Source organism: Protopterus annectens, chromosome 1.part1, assembly GCF_019279795.1.
Source record: "Protopterus annectens isolate FY-2018-M chromosome 1.part1, PAN1.0, whole genome shotgun sequence".
Taxonomy (NCBI): Eukaryota; Metazoa; Chordata; order Ceratodontiformes; family Protopteridae; genus Protopterus; species Protopterus annectens.
Genome location: NC_056726.1, coordinates 1,670,207,735 through 1,670,229,943, shown reverse-complemented (window position 1 = coordinate 1,670,229,943; position 22,209 = coordinate 1,670,207,735).

Sequence of the window (22,209 nt, the reverse complement as noted above, 5' to 3'; positions counted from 1 at the left end):
CCCACTTAATATCTACCCTATTATATGCCTCCCCCATTTATACTAATCTCTCCAAATATAATCTCAACAAACTATCTACAGCCTATAACAATATTGCCAGATTTGCCCAAAACTCTCCATATAGGACTCACCACTGTCTAAACCTAAAAAAACTAGGGTGGCTAGAGCTACCTCAACTAATAACATTTAACCAACTTACTATTGTCCACAAAGCCCTTTACCACCCTGAAAACACTCCTATGCTCTCCACCCTCATAAAGCCTTATAACAATCTGAGGAGCCTACGCTCATCCAACAAAATATTGATTCATACTTCTTTATCTAATAACTTAGCAGGTGACACCTTATTTTCCAACTCAGTGGGTAAAATATGGAACCTACTACCAAATGACCTTACTTTCCTTACATCTCTCCCACTATTCAAAACTAATCTAAAACTCTTCCTTTTCAACCACTGGCCATGCTCTTGCCATAACCCTGACTAACCCTTTTTTTCTTTTCCTTTCCTTTATTCCCATACTATCTTTTCCCTCTATACCCATTTCTTCTTACTCCCTCACTTTAGCAAATTAGACCTCCTCTCCTAGCTTGACTGCTCTTTTTCCATTCGCAAAAAGAACTTATTCTTCAACCTTCCTTATATTGCAACTGTGTATGTAACGTTAACTTAATCTCTGTCCATGCTAGAAATGTAGTTATATGCCATACATAATTGCAGTAGTTTCAACTTGTATGTTTATTCTATCATACCTTGGTAATTTTTATGTTTCATTTTACTTTAGTTTATTTCTGTATATTTTGAAAATATTTTAGTTTTATCTTTATATGTTTATTTAGTACTATAGCGGAGCTTTTCTCCTCGGGCCTCCACTAAAAATGGACATGTATCCAGCTGGACTAGCCCGGTTAACAAATGTAAAATAAATAAAATAAATAAATAAAATTACCAGGCTATAGTTCATACCACATCTTTCGGCCACCTAACCTGGACTGAAACACTAAAGCTGGAGGTGTGTCCATATTCATTAAGGATATCCAGACCTCCAGGCTAGTTGCACAGCATAATGCATCTGAGATTACCCAAGTGCAATTAACTCCGGGCAAGACCGCAGTTCAAATTGTAACTTGCTACAGATCCCCCACCATGCCCCAGGATTCCCTCTCCTCATTTCTTGATACACTGGAAAATATTAGGGTACAACCTAACACCCTAATAATGGGCAATTTCAACTACCCTACCATTAACTGGCAAAATTACTTATGTACCAACTCTTTTGCTCAACGTTTTCTGGAATTTATGAATTCAAACATCTTGGATCAAATTATCCACACCCCCACCAGAAGCAGCAATATCCTAGACCTGGTCATTACCAACATGGGCGACTGGTGGTGTTCCACACCACAGGTCAATTTCTCATTGGTCAGATCTGACCACAAACTAATCAGCCTAGACATCCACATCCCGCCCCACTCCCCATTAGGGAAACCACTGTAAAATTTTCCTCCAAAGCCAACTTCACGCTTTTTAAGACAGAAGTGACAAATTCATGACACCCATGCAAATGGACAGTAGAGGTACGACTGTTGAATCCTACACAAATGCACATTATAAGCACTTACATGAGTCCATGGATCATGGTATCCCTAACAGAACCAAGACGCTATCCTCCAAAAAAAATGAAGCCAATCTGGTGGTCCTCCTGCCATAAACAAACTCTACAACAGAAGATAGAAACTGTTGCAAAAAAGAGTAAAATCCCATGACTGGAAGAACTCCCTGATCAGCCTCAGTAAGAAGCTGAGATCCCTCATAAAATCCTCCATAGCTAGTTATGAAAACAAAATTGCCACTGATTCTAAAGACAAAAACAAAGCATTCTATAACTATGTCAAGAATCTCAATGGCAACACTCAGATCTGCTCTGAGTTACAGCACAATGGTACTAAATATACAGAACCAACTGATATTGCCAACATCCTGGCAGATAAGCTCAATGCTAACTTTACCCCCCCTCACCCCTAAAGGGCCCATCTCTATACCAGAAGAATGCAAGGTTCCTGTAATCACGGCTGCACAGGCAAAAACCACACTTTCCAAAGCCAAGAACACAGCATCCATGGGACCTGGCAACATCCCAATCTATGTTCTACATGAACTACAGAATGAACTGGCACCCCACCTAAGCACCATGTTCAATCATAGCCACACCTCAGGCTTTGTGCCCACTGAATTACGCACAGCGATGGTTATCCCACTCCACAAAGGGGGGAGCCCCCATAGACCTCGGGAACTACCGCCCCTTAGCCTAACAAGCCTGGTTTGCAAGGCCATGGAACATATCATCATGGAACTTATAAACAAAGACATTGGTAATCTGCAAACTCCGGACCCCACCCAGTTCAGATTTGTAAAAGGCAGATCATGTCTCCTAAACCTGATTGACTTCTTTGAAGCAGTCATCAAAGCCGTAGACGAGGGTAAGGTGGCTCACACATCCTATCTAGATCTCGCCAAGGCTTTTGTAACCATACCCCACTCTGGAATTATAGATAAACTCACTAAACTAGGTATAAATCCCTATGTCACAAGATGGACTGCCAACTGGCTCACTGACAGAACCCACACTGTGAAAGTAGCAGACTCCAAATCCGACTTCAGACCAGTGACAAGTGGAGTACTACAAGGTTCAGTTCTGGGTGCTCTCCTGTTTGGTATCTACTTTTCTGAAGTGCAGGCTAACACAGAAGGTCTTTGGCTAATGAAGTTTGCAGATGACTGCAAACTAGGAGTCATAACTGAAACTCCTAATGATGTGGACATCCTACAAAAGGGCCTCACTGAGACAGATGCCTGGTGTCAAAGCCATGCCCTCAAGCTCAGTGCCAAAAAGTGAACTGTCATCCCCTTTGGTAAGAACTCTGTACCCATGAGCTACCACATAGGTGGTAGTCTACTTAACCCCAAAAGTGTAATAAGAGACCCTGGGACACAGGTGGACAGTAGTCTTTCCTTTGATAATCACATTGCCACAGTAGTCAGGAAATCCTTATACGTGGCACACCTCATCACAAAAGGTTTCTCATCCAGGAAAAAAGAGGTCATTGTTCCCCTCTACTCATCACCCATTAGACCCATTTATAGAGTACAATGCCCCTTTTGGTAAGTACCTCACAAGACATCTACAGCAACTTGAAAGGCCACAGAAATACCCCACAAAGAGGATTACCGGCCTCAAACAGATGCCCTACGCAGACCATCAAAAAAACTCCAGCTTTACTCCACTGCATATCACCTATTCAGAGGTGATCTCTGCCTAACATACAAAGCTATGTCAAACCCAGAGTTATTGGACATGCTCCACTTAAAGAAATCCCAATCCCTCCATGCTACATGCTCTAGGGACCTAAACCTTGTCACCACAATAAACAGAACATGCTGGCGGGATAGATTCCTGTCCCAGAGACTTCCCATACTCTGGGACAAACTACCTATCTATATCAAACAAAGCACTCTTCAAGAAAAATCTTGATGATTGAATGGAAAATAGGAAATTCACCCTGGGGATCACCTCTGTGGCTCTGCTCGACAGGGGCACAGGAAAATAATTTTCTTGGGTGGCGAAAGCCAGGGTACCTTTTTGGCTAGGCTTGTATAGGGCCTAGAGCTGATAGCCTAGTACCTACCTATGAACTTCTGAACCTATTATAACACTTTTGACACTTTCTGCCTGATATTTCACATCCTTACTAAGGAAGACTAACTTGGGCTTAAATTCAGGAAGAAAAATGAATACACAATTCTTCTTTCTGTTTAGCATGCATTACACATGCAACGCTTCAATTCTCAGGGCTGCTCTCTCACTGATGAAAGGAATAGCTAAAACACTGAATGCATTAACATCTGAAGTCAGGATAGAAACTGGGAAGGGAATTGAAAGGGTAAAGCTGACTTTTCATAGTAACTGCCCAGTCTACAAATGTTTTAATTCTGTCATAATGTTACTATATTTAGCAAGGTTCACATATGCCTGTACATTTACAGTTCATGCAGAAATTAGATAGCAGCACACATGCTGGCAGTAAAGTACATGTCATGTTAATAAAACCCTGTCAATAACAGATAATGTATTAATGTCTGAACTCGTGTATTACACTTCAAGGGAATTTGAAGGGTGAAGCTTACTTTGGGTAGTAAGTTTGCATTGTAAAAGTGATGTAATTCCCTGAAAATGTTTGCATTTTTACTGAAGTTCACATATATGTTAATGCACAAATGAGACAGTTCCACAAATGTTGGCAGTAAAGTGCAAGCAACCACAGCAACACTAACTTTTTCCATTGTATTGATAACCCTTAATGCAGTCAAAATCACACAAACATTATTTTTTTCAAGTTATAATCCTGCCTAAATAAACTGCACTCTTTGAAAGAAAAGACAATTCCTGACATTTCTGTAACACTAATGGTCAGATTTCAACATCAGGAAGCAAGTGGTATTATCACGAAAACGTGGTTGCAATAATACTTAAGTACCCTTGACACTCCTGTTTTCATTTGCAGGAAGTTTATACTGATGTCAGACAAACAGCTTACTTGCTTCTGGTCAAGATGCTGTTCAAATTGTATTTTCAGAGGTGTGGACCTTCTTCAATGCCTTGTGATATGTGCTTGAAGAAGCTTACCAATGTCTAAAACTGTGCCTAATTTGTTAGCAAAAACAATCTGATCCTTCATTGTTGATGATATAGCCATGGTGGAACAACTCTTCCATATAATGATTGCCGCTATACTGAAGTAAACTATATATGAGAATTGACGCCGACATAGTTTATATTCATTTAGATGAAAACTTAATTATGGCAGTAGAACAAAAGGGTAATTAAAGAAAGTCATATGGAACAAAGGATCATTTGTTGTTAAATAAAGTTATAGTGGAGAACAAACTACCTATCTATATCAAACAAAGCTCATCATTAGCACCCTTCAAGAAAAAAGGGGAAGAATCTAAGTATGGCACGGATTGACTACAAAAAATAATTTGATAGTATCCCACATTCATGGATAAAAGAGTGCTTAAAAATGTATAAGATATGCCCTACACTGATTGATTGCATTACAGTTACTATGAAGCCATGGCAGACCACTTTGCAATTAAGCCATGATAAAGGACAGATTATTATCCCATGGATAAAAATTCAAAGGGGGATATTCCAGGGTGACTCTCTGTCACCTTTGCTATTCTGCCTTGCCATTAACCCATTAAGCTGTTTACTTAACAGCTTAGGCCATGGCTATAATTTGGCTCCTAGAAAACAACAAAGTATAATTACTTCTCATCTTCTCTTTGTCATTGACTGTATAGCTCATCAGATGAGGAACTGAAAGCACAGCTGCAGGTTGTCAAAACTTTTTCAGATGATATTAGAATGTCATTTGGTCTTGATAAATGTGCAAAATCAACCTTTAAAGCAAGAAAACTGCAGCACCAGGAAAACTTCAGTTTGGGACAAGAATGTGATATAAAAGAACTTGAGCAAGTGGGAGTTTATAAATATTTGGGAATTGATGAAGGATCAGCAATAAAATGTGAACAAAAGCAAATAAAACTCAGTAAGGAATAATTTAGAAGACAAATTAATCTGACAGCAGCACTGACATCTAGGAACAAGATTCAAGCTATGAATCAATTTGCTCTTCTTGTCCTAACTTACAGTTTTGGAGTGATTGACTGGCCCAAAAAAGTGTTGGATAGATTAGATATTAAAAACAAGAAGGATACTTCATGCACAGCAAATGATTTATAAAATCAGTGTATACCAAGATTATATATTCCCCATTCCGAAGGAGGGATGGGCCTCCTTGAAATTGATTACTTGTATAGATGTGCAATTGTGGGACTCCACACATATCTACTGACCTCACAAGATCCAAATGTAGTGAAGGTTTTGAAACCTGAGGAGAATAAATCTAAGATGACTTCTCTGCTTAATTTAGCAGAAGCCTATCAAAATCAAACCAGGAATGAAAATCAAACCAGAAGTAGATAATAATCAGGCAGCAACTGAATGTGCCAAAAAAAAAAACAAAAGAAAGAATATAAGGTGAAGGACCAGATGAGAAGGCAAGAAATATGGAAAAAACATAAATATAGTTGCAAGTATAGAAAAACTTCTGGAAGAACCTCATGTTGATCAGGAACAAATGCAGGAATAGTTAAGGTGAGGTAAATTCAAATCAAGAACTGAAAGGTTAATATTGGCAGCCCAAGATAGTTGGCTACATACACACAGTATACAAAGTCCACTGAACATGTGGGAGAAACAGACAAATGCACGTTTTGTAAAACCGAATTGGAAACAGTCACACACCTTGTTGCTGGTTGTTACACACTAATGGCAGAAGGATTGTATACTGAAAGGCATAATAATGTGGCAAGACGGTTGCACTGGGGATTGTGCAAACATTATGGTATCAAAGTGGCTGTAAAACACTGGAAACATGGGCCACAAAGCACAATAGAAAATGATGGTTTATAACACATGGGATCACCCATTAACAACAGTCCAAGAGATAGATGCTAGAAAACTGGATATAGTGGTCCAAGAAAAGAAGACAAAAGTAGCAATGATCATTGAAATCACCACACCCAGTGACTACAGTGTCATGTGTACAGAGAGACACAAAGTCATAAAATACCAGGATCTGCAAGTAGAAATGACAGCAATATTGATGAAAGATACCCAGTCAGTTCCAATAGTAGTACAAGCAATGGGTCTTATAAAAAATAATCTACAATCATATTTAGATATGCTATCAATCCATGTAACCCCATACGGATTGCAGAAGGAGTCTTTACTGGGCACATCACAGGTGCTGTTAAGAGCACTTTTGGCTGACATCAAAAATTAAAACAATACTAATTTCATGAACTTTAACCATGCTTTGACTTAGGAATGGGGTACATTCCTGTCATGATATTAGAAACCCAAAAGATTTGGAAAAATTAGAACAAAGGGATGGTAGCAATTATTAAATTAATTGCACCATGAAACTTGAGACTGCTAAAGTCATTGAACATGGAATAGATTTTGATGGCTTACATAGTAGCTTTCATGCAGATTACAAACTAAGAGGGATGGAAATGACCTGACAGATCTGGGTACCTTTGGCATAGCTGAAGTTGTATATCATCAGTGCTTTCAAAGGCATGACAGTAGCAGATGACAAGGACCAGGAAACAGGGAAAAAATGCCTGCCTGCCTAAGTTTGGAGTCACAGCAGATAATCAAAGCTCACAATTGCTATGAGTGGACGTTTTCCAAAAACACAACATTAAGGTCTCATTTATCTGAATTAAAGCATATAGTATATTGGTGGTTAGAATATATTTATGATTAGACTCAAATTTTCATAATAGTAAAGGGATATATCAGTAATTAATACTTCAAACGGGCTTTGCCAGCTGTAATTAAAAAGTGAGAGTGGCAGTTTGAGCCAAAATATTTTAAAGCTTTTTTTATTCTGGTAGAAAGAATTGTATGTCATGAACATTTTTAAAAATGGAGTAATTTAGATTGAGAGAAAATAGCTTGTTAAAGCAAAAGGGTAATCTACATATTTTCTTTGCTTTAAATGTGGGAAAGGTATCATCTTGTTAAATTTTGATGAGGAATAGGGTGGAGATTAAAGGAAGGGGACAGGCCTGTGACCTGGGAGTCTGCATGCAATCCAACATGCTGGTGGTTGGAGATAGTCTTCAATGAGCAAGTAAGCAAGACTATACACTTGTATAAGGGGAAGGTGTTTTTAACTCCCTCAGTGATTTAGGCACTGCAAGCCTTCATTGAGGGATGAGTTAGTTAGGTAAAATAAGAGGTAAAAAAAATCCTCATTTCTGAGATGCAATGGAATACACAAATGACCTTCATGGTCACCTAAATGACATTTATTTATTTATTTATTTTTAGATTTGTTTACTGCGAAAGTCAACTGGGCTGGACCATTTTCAGTGGAGGCCTGGGGAGAAAAGCTCCAACATCAAAATAATTAAATACAATGTTTCCAAAGCAACAAAACACATAAAATGCAAACATATAGAGTTTCATAAGAACAAATTAAAGTGGTCATGATCCACAAGTTTCAAAGTAGTCATAAGCATTGGATTCTATGTCACTTACAAGTGATTTCAGAAATAAGACACAGATAAGTACAGAATATATACACAATTTCATAGGAAATTCAATATACAGCCTTTACGAACTGGACTGGTCTCCCCCGAAAGCTCTCACCTTAGTGTATCTAAGGGTGATCCTCGCTAATAGGAATGAAGGTTCTCATGTCTAGTTCATGAAGGCTTGAAGGTCAACAGGAGCAGGAACTAAAACTTCAAAGATTAAAAAAGAGACAGAGGAAGGCCCAAAAGCTTCTCCTGAAACTATGAAACTACTGTGGTTGGGGATTATGATAAGACTGGCAATGGACCCTATAAGCATAAGGTTAAATATCAAACAAGCCTTCAGAAAGAGATATTTCCACTGGGTGTCCTTCAGACTTTGGAAATCTACAATTCCTGAGTTCTGATGAAGAGAAACTTCAGCTGAAAAGAAAAAAAAAAGTAGGAAGGAAACAAAGCATACTGAAGAACTAAGGCAGGAAGAGTCCAATGAAAAGAGTGGTGCAATATACACCAACCCCGGGATTTAGGAAAGGTAAAACTCCATGCAGGAACAATGTAGCAGCTCCTGCATGGAGTTCAGCCACAGAGTGAATCAGCAAACAGCTGATCCAATGTGCACGAGGCTGTCTACACTGTTCCTGCACAGAAGACATGCAGCATGCTAATCACCTCATTTGCTGGTGAAAACCATGCAAATGAGGTGAATTAGCAATTCAGGAAGCTGCCAGGTCTCCATGCAGGAACAGTGTCAGTGCACAAATGTGTTCATTTACTAAGTGAACACATTTCTGCAAAAAAGAAAACGGAGGCATGACAGCACAAATAAAAGCATGTATTCATATCTGTAGGCATTCCAATAGCCAAATATATGGCCATTGGCATGAATAAATTTTTGGGGCCAATCTCAGACATTTAAGTGTAGCGCAGCGGCACACAAACATGATAGTGCCAAAAAAAAAAAATGTGAAAACCCAAGTTTAAAGAAAATCTGCATTTTGCCATTATAGTCTATGACATGCAGAATCAAAACAATACCAGTGGACAGTGGTTGTCAAGGAGAAAGGCTCCATGTCAGTGCAGTATCTATGTGCTGAGGCATTGGGGTATGCAAATGAGGGGAAACTTACTGAATCACAAAATATTCTAAGTCCAAAACCTGCACCTAACTATGTAGGTGCTAGAACATGATCAAGTAGGCAGGAGGAGCAACTAACATGAAAAGGGGGTGTGTCATGCTTACTGTGAGCACATTGCAGCACTGTTGCCTGGGTTTGCACTTAGCTAAGCCCAGCTAAGCAATGGGGGGTGTCTGAGGCTGTAATATCTTACACCATGAAATGAAGAGCGTGTTCGCTTCCAGGAAGGGAAATTTCTGCTAAAACGTGTTTAACTTAGCTAAGCAGATTTGTGTGGCATGCACTGGGACTCAAACAAAAAACAAAAATACAGAAAATGGCAACACTGTGTATATGTAAGCAAGGGGGGTGTGTCTGAGGCTGTATAGCCTTGTTTACCTTGCCTAAATGGGTGTGCACAGAGTGCACCGGGATTTAAACCACAAAAATAAAAAAAATACAGGAAATGGCAAGTGGAACAGGAAAAAGAAAAGGGAAATAGGAGAATAGAGGCACTCAAATACAAGTAATAGATCTGGCATGTGGAATGTATCATACTCAGCCAATCACACAGGCAGCATCTGCAGCACACCACTATAAACTATACAAACACCTTTCAGTCTGTTTTTTCCACGCAATCTTTACACCACTGGTGTACACAGACGGGGAAATTTTACCTGACAAATCTAACAAAATGTTAGGGGCTGCTGTTGCTCTCATACATCATTATGTGAAAGAGGCTGAGGGTGGTGAAGAGGACAATGCTGACAACTGCCCCAGACCTATGAGGAGGAGGAGGAGAAGAGTGTTCAGGCCAAGGGTAACCTACCAGGGTCTACATGATCTGGAGATAATAGAGTGCTACAGGGTTGACAGGAACATACTGCAGCAAATTGTGAAGCTGTGCCAGCCTCACCTCACATCCAGAACAAACAGAGGGGAACCCATCCCAGTGGATACCAAAGTATGTGTAGCACTAAGAATACTAGCTACAGGTACTTTTCAAAGAACAATTGGGGATATCATGTGGGTCTCACAGGCATCTGCGTCCAGGTTACTCCACCAGTTCCTGGATGCCATGTGACCACATGTTGAGGAGTACATTAAATTCCCTACCACCTGTGAGGAGAAGCCCCGCAATGTGTGACTCTCCCACCATGTTGCAGACTACCATGACATACTGGGTGCCATAAACTGCACTCACATCCACATCAAAGCACCACCTGGTGACCAGGGTAGGGTCTACATAAACCGCAAGAGGTTCTACTCTGTTAACTGCCAGGTCATGTGCAATGCCCAGAACATTATCATGAATGTGTGTGCTGGCTGCCCTGGAAGCTGTCATGACTCCCACATCTGGCATTCCTCACAGCTATATCAATGGTTTGCCAGGGGGGACATCCCATATGGCCATTTAGGGGGTATGCTGGCTATGCACGGGAGCCATGGATGATGACACTCATCAGAAATACATACACACCCACACAAGAAAGCCATAATGAGACACATACATAAACCAGGATCATTATAGAGAGTGTGTTTGGGATGCTCAAGTCACGGTTCGCCTGCCTTGACATATCCGGTGGAGCCTTGCAGTCTCCAGCCACATGTACACACATGGTCATAGTATGTGCAATGCTACATAATATGATCCTGTGGAAACAGTTGCAGCAGGAACAAAATGGGGAAGTGCCACACAGCCCCCCCCCCCACCATTGACAAGACCTCCACAGGCACAGAGTGACTCAGAGGAGGAACATCCTGAGCCTGCCCCTGTAGGCAGATGGAGGTGTTCCCAGTACGCCCTGGCCTCAGCAAAGAGGCAATGCATAGTACATACACTGACACTATAGAGCCCCAGGGACTGATATCTCTCTCTGTCTGACTCACACACACAGTGATATGGATGCCAAACATCACACCACCTATACCTGACCATGTATAGGCAGTCTATTGTGTGTATCTGACATAGTCAGCCCTCAAGCACCACCCTCACAACAGCTGCAAGCACAAGGTAAGCCAGTCTCTGTAACAAATTCAAATAATGGGGTGGAATATTCTGATAGCATATCTATGGTATTGATCAAGCATGTGAGGGAATGGGGTGGCTAACTGGGATAGCAGCAGACAACTGACAGCTCTGTAGGACAGCAGGATGTGTATCCCCAGTACTGCCCCACCCACACCATGCAGTACTACCCTAATCAACAAATACCACTGCAGTATATGTGGTGAGCCAAATAACTGGGGGGGGGGTGGTCATAGGTCACATGCATGGATGTCAAAGTGGGGGTCCCATACCCACCACCAACCTGACACAGCAGATTAGCTATAGACAACCATACAGAAATGCCTGGTCAGAAATTGGGACAAAGCCATAAATAATGGGGTGATGAAGGTCCAAAGAGAAAGACACCTGTGAAATACTGTACTAATAATGCTATAAAGCTGATGGAATGATTTGTAGTAGCATGGAATGTCTGATGGGTAAGAAGTTTGAAACTGCAATGTCAACTGTCAATAATATCTGACTTCAACCTTGAGTGACTTGCAAAACACTTTTTCTGGAAAACCACACTTGTTTAGGTAACCAACAAGATATATGAGCCATGGATGTGGACTCTCTGTGATACTCTGTACATTCTACAGACAGGGCTAGGAGTTTAAACATGGGAATGCACTCACTGCAGGCAGGCTTAACCCTGAAGATGGTGACATGTCTGCACCCACAGAACCCTGGGCCACAGCCATGGGGAGTAACACAAACTTCCTTGATCACTCATCCTATGCAACATCCTCACCCCAACATGTGGCCATCCAAGCAAAATGAGGTGGGCCATACATATACGTGTGACAAACACACACCTCCAGGCTGGTCAAACAGTCTGACACACACAGCACCCTTCAAGTGCAGCCAACCTTTGAGTAGAGCCCAATGCAAAGTACTGGTAGCTATTGGCAAACATATCTGCCCAGGACACACACCCTCACATATCTTATCCCCTACAATTTTATATGGAGTCTGCCTGTCACCCAGATCCTGTCTGACTTATATTACCCAACTGTGTACTGGAAATCAGATCAGGCCAGACCATAAATGCACAGAGATTCCACAATTGTAATATATCACCAAGGTGCTGGACCATTTCCACAGCATCAGCAGTCATTTGCTTGTAGGCACACCCTCAACAGGCTGGATAATGCAAGAACATTGTATGTGCATCATCCATCCTGTATTCCTCTGGTAAATTACTGGGATGATCTGAGGAGGTATGTCACCAGGTACTGAAACAGTACATGACAGTGCCAAATGGCATATATGACAGATGTCTGCTAAAATGAGCCCTGTAACCCTTGCGACCCATACATTACTGAGAGAAATTGACACAATCATTACATGGCCCATTGTCCCCACATTTTGATAAGCTATCTCCAGATATCCTGCACCAACAGGTTGAGAGGTATGGCCATAGCACAAAACAAACTGGACTGGAGTACAACAATTCCTGGAATGGAGTCCCACATGTAGTATAGAAGGACACACTGAATGGAGTCCCACATGTTCTATAGAAGGACACACTGGGCATGCTCATACACTTAGAGAAATGTCAGTTGGATCTAGGAATGAACAGGCCTTCCCTACCCAGTGCACTTTACATTGTCTCACCTTAGCAGTCCTGAAGATGTCTGTCACCATAGAAGTCACTTTTTTTAGACCCAATTCCATAAGCTCTGTGGCATGTGTGATAACTGCATCACACTTTAGTACAAATAACTAGTTATGTAGGAGTTCTAATCTCAGTCCTACCAAATATAAAAGTTTGTGTGTGTTCACAACTAAAAGATGTGGGGGTCCATTCAAAGCAAGTGCACTTCTCCTTTCCCTACGTTAGCAGTTCTGCAGATATCAATCATATTAGAAGTGCCTTCTGTCAGGTCTCAGCCCCATAAGCTCTGTGAGGTATATGGCAGATGGGCCATAATACTTGAGGAGTGGTGTAATGAGGGAATAGTAGACAGAGATCATTACCTCTGTCTCCCTAAATGCAAAACCCTTAGTAATACAATGTATCATAGAGAAGGACTACCTGGCCACCGTAGCAATGTGGTGCTTGAAGGAGAAGTTGCTGTGTTCCCAGATAATTTATACTGCCTACAGTATTCATTGTGCTCCCATCGATGTGTAAATTACTGGGAACTGATTTTTTTTTACCAAAGGGCATGATGATGCATTTTGTGGTGTTAAGTTTCTGGCCATGGTTTCCATACCACCAATTGGTCTCAGTGAGGCCTTTCTGTAGGATGTCTGCATCACTTGTGGAGTTCATGATAGCTCCCAGCTTGCAGTCCTCTGTGAATTTGGTCAGCCAGAGTTCCTCTGTGTTGGGCTGGACTCCTGAGAAGTAGATGCTGGACAGGACACTATCCAGTACTGATCCCTGTGGGACCCCACTCGTGACTGCTTGCCAGTCTGACTTGGAGTTTGCCACAGTCACACTGTGTGTTCTGTGAACCACTTTGCAAACCACCTACTGATATAGGGGTTGATGCCTAGTTGTTGGGTTTACCAATAATCCCTGAATGAGGAATGGTATCAGAAGCCTTGTCCAGACTGATGTAGGCTGGATGCAGTGCCTTGTTGTTATACACAGCCCTGGTGACTCACTCAAAGATGTCAACCAGGTTGAGCAGGCATGATCTGCCATTCACAAAGCCAAACTGTGTGGGGTCCAGAGTTAGGAGATCACCCATATCTTGATCAATCAGGACCCTGATGATGGACCCATACCTGTACATAGTAGACTTGTCAGGCTAAGGGCCCAATAATCCCCAGGGTCTGTAGATGCTACCACTTTATGGAGAAGGATGACTGTAGCTGTGTCTCATTTTGGAAGGACAAGGCTTGAGGTGAGGCTGTGACTGACCAGGGCACACTGAAATGGTGCCAGGTCTCCTTGTGTGTCATGTACAACACAGCCATAGATATGTTGGGGTCCCATGGAAGCTGTATCCTTCCCTGTGGACAATGCAGGTCTAACCCGGCCTGCAGTAATGCTGGGTACCTGGCATTCATCTGCCATTGTAATTGTTTCCTTTGGGGGAGGTTAAAGCTGGCATTGACTGCATTGGCAAGACTGTGGACAATATCTGTTGTGTCAGGATAGGACTCAGCATTGTACAGTAACTCACAGCACTTGTGGTTATTGCTGTGGAGGTTGTTGATATAACTATCAAAGGCTTTTGTGATTGTCGTCCATGTCTGCTGCAAATCTGCCTTCATAGCTGCCTGTAGGTGATTCCATGAGGGACCTCAAGTTGTGTTTGGGGCTAATAAGGGGGTTGACCAGTCTTGGGACACCATCATTTTCTGCAGCAGTGTCCTCCTTCTGTTGTACACTTTAGTAATGCCAGGGGACCATCACAATGGCGTCCAGTGTTTGGAGGACAGTGTCTGTGTTCTGTTGGCTATGGCTAGTACCATGCATCCATGTACATGTTTGTGCAGTGCATATGTGCATGATGCAATAGTCATGCAGCTATTTCCCATTGGCATGGGTGCAGTGAAGTCATCCACTCTATTTGTATGACTGTAATGTCAGCATTGGAGAGGTTTTGCAAGGTGGTTACCTTTGTGGTGGGTGTGGGTGAGATGTTGGGCTCCATGATGATTACATCATGTTTGGATCTGACCAGGTAGGGATTGACAACTGTGGTCGAGCAGCAGTCCCATATGAAGTAATCAATACAGGTCAAGGTTGTTGCATCCTCCACTGGAGGTCAGTATGAGCTGGTCCAGACCATTGGAACTGAATTCCATGAAGCGTTGGGCCAGTGTACTGTTGCTTGACTACTTTCCTCAGGTGATGGAGGGGTAGTTAAAGTCTCCTACTATGTCAGTCTTGGGTTGGACCTTCATAGATGCCAGAGTGTTGAGGAATGTGCATTGACAGTCTAGAGACATAGCTGGGGACTGATAGCAGGCTATGGTGTGGATTGCACTATTCTCCAAAGTCAGTTTTACAGAAAGTACCTCTAATGCATTATGCTGGGATACTAGTCTGGAGCTGTGCATATCCATTATGGATATGGAGACAACACCACCTGTGGAGGTGTGGTCTATGTTTTGTCGTTGACAGCTGTGAAATGCATCATAGCCTGTTAGTGCAAGGCTGCTGTCTACTGCTGTGAACCACCTCTCCATTACAGCACAACTGTCAATGTCCTCCAGTCTGAGGAGTGCTTTGAGTAACTGCATCTTGACAGATGTCTGCTGTTTAGCAGAATAACCCTCAGATTGCATACATGTCTAGCTCTTAATGCGGTAGTTTGATTTGGAACACTGCGTAATAAGGCACTATAGGGGTGGCAAGACAATTACCCTATACCTGGAAACCCAGGGCTGACAGATTTAGGACATTTCTTGCACAGTATTGAGGTCTGTCAATCATGTTATCCCAAGCAGAGAGATACTGGACCCCTGAGATTGACACACAACATGTAAGCCAATGTTGCAGTCAATTATCTCTTGATAGTACTGCAACATCAATCTGGGAGACAGCAGTATACTGCCCAGGGCTACTGTCACACCTGCCTGGACCACATAATTTGAGTGTTCAACCATGTCTCTTGTCATGTAGCAAATAGAGGTGTGTCTCAGGTCATTCACACCCACATGGATGATGACAGAGTGATACTTGTAGCTGTTGTGGAGTGGCCTGACTGGGTGTGCCATGTGTTGGATGCTGGCATGTGACAGACAGTTGGCTGTTACCTGCTCCATAATCAACATAGTGAGTGGGTCATCTGTGTGCCACAGTACTGAGTCACCCATGATCACTGTATTGTGCAAGGTGGTCAGACTTAGGAGCTTAGGTTGAGGGCCACACTGTGTAGGTAAAATGTGTTGTTTGGCATATGCTATGTTGTGGTGTCTGAGTGTATGTCTGTCTTGGTAGTCTGTGCTGTTTGTGTAACTGTCTATTGAGTGCCTCTGTGAAAGTGGGCATGCGACTTTTCAGTGTATGTCAGGGCTGTCATACAGAGTGCTGTGACAAACTACATGGTTCACATGGTGTGGCGCAGGTGCTGATCTCATCCTCTTGACCAGCTAGTCCAGTCTTTGCTGGAGAGTGTATATTTCCACATTTGGTGATATAGGGGCAACTCCCACTGGTCTGAGTGTTTGGAGTTTTGTGGAGAAGTTGTCTTTTTACATGAGGCAGTTGCAACAGTGTCTCAGAATGGACGAGTGCACCAGGTTAATGCGTGAAAGCACAGAAAACCACTCTTCAATCATTCCAGCAGGGGTAGTCATAAGTAATAAGAACTGGGGCATATTCTTTGATGAATGAGTACTGCTGATGGCTCCCAGCTGTGATACACTTATTGATACAATAATCTGTTGAAGTGCAAAGCTATAACGCTATTTGAAGTGCAAGACAGAAAGAACTAGCAAGATTTATGGTAGATACTGAAGACAGACTTACTGCCACCTGTAATACTTTACTTCAGCTGTGCAGTTATCAGCATCTTTGGCCAGTTGTAAGCTCAGTAAGCTCTGAAGCATGTGCAATAACTAAATAACACTACAGTAGAGATAACTAGATAGGCAGGAATTCTCATCCAAATGCTGACAATTGTGTGTGTGTGTGTGTGTGTGTGTGTGTGTGTGTGTGTGTGTGTGTGTGTGTGTGTGTGTGTGTGTTACCATTTTTGACTTGTGTATCACCCTTTACACTTCCTCTCACTCCAATTTAGAAGTCCTGTTGTTCACCTTAGAAGTACCTTTGAACTAGGTGAAATTGTATAAGCTCACTGGCGCATCTGATAATTGAGTAACACTATAGGAGGGCAAGAGTTCTGATCCCAATACTGGCAACTGTATGTGTGTGTGTGTGTGTGTGTGTGTGTGTGTGTGTGTGTGTGTGTGTGTGTGTGTGTGTGTGTGTGTGTGTGTGTGTGTGTGTGTGTGTGTGTGTGTGTGTGTGTGTGTGTGTGTGAATGTGATGCTGTGCGTCTTATACCATTTTGATTTGTGTTCAACCCATTACATTTCCCCCACAGTACTTTACTACTGCTGTTGTTGTCATTCCCCTTAGAAGTGCCATTGGGGAAGGTGAGATTGTGTTAGCTGCATGGCACATCTGCTCGCTGCATAATACCATAAAACAAATATCTAGCTACACAGGAGTTCTAACTCCAATACTGGCAACTGTGTGAGAATCATGTACTGTGAAGGTTTTACCATTTTGAGTTGTGTAACACCATACTCATCCTAATTTAGTAGTCGTGTTGATATCATTCACATTACAAATACCTTTGGTTGAGGTGAAATTGTGTAAGCTTTGTGGCACTTCTGATAACTGCATAACACTATAATAGACATAAATAGATAGGTAGGAGCTCTAATCTAAATAGATAGGAAGGACCTCTAATCTGAATACTGGGGTGTGTGTGGGGGTGTAGCTGATACCATTTTGATGTGTGTACCATACATGGCAGGTGACCACATCCTGATGCCATTACTTTATATAGTGTGGTAATGGCATCTGCCTCACATGCAGCATGTGAAACCATTGTATAGACCATAACAGTCCTCTGTACAGATGTGTCTGGAGCATCCAGATGTTTGGAACCTATTAGTGCTCTGTCTGCCTTAACAATGCCCATGTATGTGATATAGTTGCCAAGTAGGCCACAGTGAGTGTATTGACACATATGGCAGCATCAGGTATCATACCTGACTGAAACAGCATGCTGATACAATGTCTGCTGCCCTCACACTTGTCTAGGCTTGCAGGTGCAATACATGAGTCCAGATGGTTGGTTTTACAAGTGAATTGTTCATGTCATGGGTCACATTAAATGTGGGAAAGGTGTGGACTGACATATTGTGGTCTCAATCAGTATCTTTCAAAAACAAATGGCATATTAACAGGTGTGTGTGTATACATTTTATATCCACTGTATAGCAGTAATGCTTCACACATGTCCCTACCTTAGTCTGTTTGTCCAACACATGTTGCTGGTATCTGTCCAGATATCTTGCACTGACAGGTTGTGAGGTATGCTATGGGATTGTTACATTCTCTTCAGTCAGGTCACTGTGGTGACCACTGTGATGTAATACAATTAACCCCACCTCATGTTAACTTGCACATAAAGCAATATGGCTATTAGTCATAGCTGTGTGCATGGTAACTTGTATGCCCTCCACATGCCTGGGGTATTGCCAGAGCACAACTGAACAATTACATACCCATCAGCTTAGGGCTACTGTCCCATATGCAGACTAGAATGACCTATGTAGTTGTCAGAGAGAGGTATTGTCAGCAGACTCGCATGTGCCCTTGGAAAAGGATGGATGCAACATGTCTGCACATTTACAGTACAACACCCAATACTACACAGTTTGCTGTCCTTCACCATAGATTTGTACTTCTGTGCATGTAGTTACTTTACAGATACAAGTATGTCTCATACAGTAGTCTACTAATCCCCACCTGGACCTTATCTGCATGCTCCTTGTCCATTGCGTGTGTGTGTGTGTGTGTGTGTGTGTGTGTGTGTGTGTGTGTGTGTGTGTGTGTGTGTGTGTATGAGGCTTTGTACCCTGGTGATGTACTGTGATGCATGGCCCAAGCTTGACAAGGAGGTACTCATTTGGTGTCAATGGGGGCTGCATGGCTGGGCTCCCACCTGTGGTTGTGGGGTCCCTGGCCACAGCTGCAGCCCTTTGCCAGGCATGGGATATGAGGTTGGTGGCATGATGTCGCACCTGCTCATATGTAATTGTGTGTGCAGGCCCACCTATTTTACCATGTGAACAGGGTCATCCCACATTCCGCTGGTGAAAAGGTCTCCCACCGGTGATGTGACATTGCACCTGGTAGACACTAACAGGGAAACACATCACATGACCCCATACATTTGGCAACAGTATCTCCAGTACCTGCATATATAATTTGAATACCAGTAGCCAACTCTCACAACCATTCCAGTAGGCACCACTCACAACCACAGCATACCCCTGTAATCTATCAGCCCAGTATCAGCTTGCATTGCACTCCTGGTCCTGATGAGTCATATTGCCCACAGTGAGAGCAAATCGGTTGCATAATCTGTCATTCCTCATTCAGGTCTGTGTAAATGGATGACATTAGCCATCTTCCATGCAGATGGTTTGTGGATGATGCTGCGGCTTGGTGTGCCTACAGTGTGTAATGCAGCTGAGAGCACATGCCTGCTTTCATGTAGGATGCAGACAGGGATGATATGACATCCCATGGATACTTATATTTGTTGCATTTCAGTAGGCAATATGTACCTGCTCACTGGTAATGAGGGGAGGGGTGTGGGTGAAGTACATATCCACCTACAGTGATGCTGAGCCAGGGGGGATGTTTGCCATAACCCTGTCTGCATCAGGTTGCCTATAGCTATGTTGTGTATGTATATGATCTGATTGGCCACCATTACAGGTTGGGTTGGTATGTTGCCTCCGAGATGGCAGACATATGGGAAGATGACCTTTTTTATACTGAAAATTGCATTTACTTGTGCCTGCATTTTATAAAGTTGTTTTTTCTGTAAACTGTATTGTTTAATTGTCTCTGGCTTCCCACTCATGTGTGACAGCCATTACTACACTGTAAAAGTTGTTTGTTACCTGTTTCTACTGTTTTTCCTTAAAAAACAAAAAAAACAAACAAAAAAAAAATCTTGCTATTTTCCCACCTTACTAAGCTAGAAATGTCCACTTTCAGATACCTGCTGATACCTGGACTGTGTTTGAGCTTCTGTGTTGGCCAGACCTTACTTGGGCCAAAAGGAAGCTTCTTTGTTCACAAGTGAGAGTGGAGAGCTCTGAACAGCCTACCTGTCCTTGTAGGAGTGGTTCCTGCCCAGAAACTGTAGTTTTATTGGTCATTTTGCACTAATTTCTATCTCTTTAATCTTTCTGATATAACAACCGCATTTGTGCAGTTTTGTGCATCGTGCAGCGGCGGTTAGCTAGGGTTAAACTATCCAAGGCTCCACTGAGTATGCTCTTCAGTCTTTCCCTTGGTACTAGCCAGTGTCCTTCCAGTTTTAGCACTGAAATCAGGGCTTTTAGACTAGCACTTGTGGCAAAAAGAGTCAGAAGCACTATATAATCTATAACACTAGATCCCCAACAGTTGTCTGTACAGAACAGTCAAATTACTCTCCCCACCAGGCAAACAAAAAATAAGTTCCTTAACTTATTTCAGGTATGTCCAAGAGCCAGCTCCCAGTGAGTTCTCCTGTGTACCTGGTGAATTTATTTGGGCATCCTAAGGCAATGTCACAACTGCCTCATGTACACAGACAACTCTCTCCTCCTACCACAAGACACCAAAATCTGCGAAGGATGCACTTACATAACTAAACTTGAAGCAAATCTCTCTCCAGTCACAACTGGAATTGACAGTCAACAGGAGAAGATGCCAACTTGCAACCCACCACCTACTACACACAGGCCCATCATACATCCAAATGCAAACCCCACACATAGATGCAAAAATACATATTTGGAGGCTCTAAATAAAAATCTGCAGAAACAACAGAGACCTCCAAAGCAGACACACAAGCAACCTACACCCACAAGCACACCGCAATCATCACATAACCACAAAAAATCAATGTGCTGCACAACCACAGCCCCTAAGGCAAAACACCATACCTAACACACTTGTAATAGGTGACTCCATAGTCAGGCACACTGATGTCCCTCTCACCAGGCTGGATAAGGAGAAGGTCACTGTCAGTTGCTTGTCGGGTGCCAGAATCTGCCTCATTACCCACTCACTCAGATCACTCCACAACAAGTACAAATACGACTCTGTCATTGTCCATGTTGGCGTGAATGACCTGAGATGTACCTTCGTGGACTACATGAAAAGGGACATAGAAGAGCTCTCTGGTTATATAATCAAGGCAGGTATGACCCTAGCCCTGAGTAGCATCATACCCTCACCAAGTATGATACCACAGTCTGTTTGTCTTTTCGTCTTTTCCCGGTTAGAGGCCACCACAGCAGAACTCTGGTCCACTAATGATCGGCAGTAGATTTTTATGGTGTCAAGTTGCCAGCCCGATGCCCAACCTTCAGTGAAGGAACACCCATTCAGGCATGTCTTTTGAATGCCACTCGACCGTGGGGAGGACATGCAGACTCCACACAGAAGGCACTCCAGCCGAGAATCGAACAGGAGAACCTCTTGCTTTGAGGCAACAATGCTACCGCTGCACCACCATGGCTTACCAAGTATGATACCACAGTACAAAGAAAAAATTATAAATTTCAACAATTGGCTAAGTTTTTGGTGTCATTCAAAGGGGATCCAGTATCTCTTTGCCAGGGATGAAATGCTCGACAAGCCTCGATGCTTTGCCAGAGATGGCTTGCACCTGTCACCTCCTGGGATTCAGGATACTGGTTAAGGCTCTTGCCCCCCCATAGTGCCTCTTTTAGGCAAGGCTCAAAAAACAAATCCACCACCGTAACAAGTACTAGCAATAATAAACTGAGGGTCATGCTGCTAAACACTAGGAGTTTAAACCTCAAAATGCACTCTCTTGAGGCACTCCTCAACATGGAGAACATTGATATTTGTGCAGTAACTGATACCTGGTTCAAAGCTCAAGAGAGCACCCCAGAGATTCCAGGGTACAACTCATATCACGCATTTTGGCTGCAAAACCCAGACTGAAATACAAAGGGAGGAGGCGTATCCATATTCATTAGGGATAACCACATTTCCAGACTGGTTGCAAAGTATGATGCCTCAGAGATCATCCAAGTGCAATTAACAATGGGCAAAACTGCAATACAGATTGTAGCTTGCTACAGATCACCTTTACTGCCCCAGGACACTCACTCTGCTTTCCTCGAAG